The following is an 892-nucleotide window of genomic DNA, read 5'->3' on the forward strand; positions in this document are numbered from 1 at the left end:
TGTGGGTGTGGGGGGGGGTGGGGGGGCGGGGGGGGGGGGGCCCCCCCCGCCCCGACGCTGACCTTGTCTCTCCGTGTTTCAGGGCGCCTCGTTCCCCAGGCTGCAGGTAATGCCCGTCTCCCCCACCCTGCTCCACCCTCCCTGTGTGGGCTGGTCCCCACCTGCTCCCAGGGGCAGCGCGTCCATACAGAGTGTGTCCCCCGATAGCGCCGGGGCAGAGCCCTGGGGACACACCGTCCCCCGTCCCGGTGGTCACCCCTTCTTCTCTCCCCACAGGGCCCCTGCAAACCCTCCTGCCCCTGCGGATTTGCTCCGCCGCTGTCCGTCCTCTGCCCCCCAGCGTCACCTCTGCCTCGCGCTGCCCCGTCCCAGAGCCCCACGTCCCCGCACTGATCCCTGGGGCCACCCCCTCCCTCCCATCCCAGCTCAGCTTCGCTGTCGCTGCTCTGCAGCCCCGGGGTCCCCAGGGCCCTGTGACGGTGGCCCTCCGCTGCTCTGGCTCTGCATAATAAAGTGTCTGGGTACCCTCCGGCCCTGGTTGTTTGGGGACAGGGGGGCAGGGGTGGGTCACTCCCTTCCCTGTGCCCATGAGTCCGTGACAGGGCTCCGAGTCCTCGGTGGGGACCAGACGTGCTTGGTGGCTTGGGGCTGCCGAGCGTGGGGGGACACTGCGAGGGGGAGCCAACACCCCGTCCCGGTGGGTGGGTGTGGGGCAGGCGGCAGATCCTGTATCCAACCGCCTCCGGGATGGATCAGGGATGGGGATGAGGGGTCATGGGTCCCCTCACCTGCTCCGATTGGTGTCCCCCTCCTGGTGCCTGACCCCGCTGTGCTGGGCGGGGGCAAGGAGCAGGGCCCCTGGGGTGGGACGCCCCTGGGGTGGGGCACCCCG

The 892-nt window shown here is 71.1% G+C and overlaps 1 protein-coding gene and 1 long non-coding RNA gene across 2 annotated transcripts in view; one reads left to right on the forward strand and one right to left on the reverse strand.

Annotated features, from left to right (window-relative positions):
• Positions 1–892, reverse strand: part of LOC103907346 (HLA class II histocompatibility antigen, DR alpha chain-like) — an 8,701-nt gene that overhangs the window by 4,738 nt on the left and 3,071 nt on the right. The gene's annotated exons all lie outside the window — the stretch shown is intronic.
• LOC109279805 lies at positions 38–529 on the forward strand. Its single transcript, XR_002086343.1, has 2 exons — positions 38–106; positions 277–529. It is a non-coding gene; the product is annotated as an uncharacterized LOC109279805 (long non-coding RNA).

Source organism: Aptenodytes forsteri, unplaced genomic scaffold, assembly GCF_000699145.1.
Source record: "Aptenodytes forsteri isolate BGI_AS27 unplaced genomic scaffold, ASM69914v1 Scaffold474, whole genome shotgun sequence".
Taxonomy (NCBI): Eukaryota; Metazoa; Chordata; class Aves; order Sphenisciformes; family Spheniscidae; genus Aptenodytes; species Aptenodytes forsteri.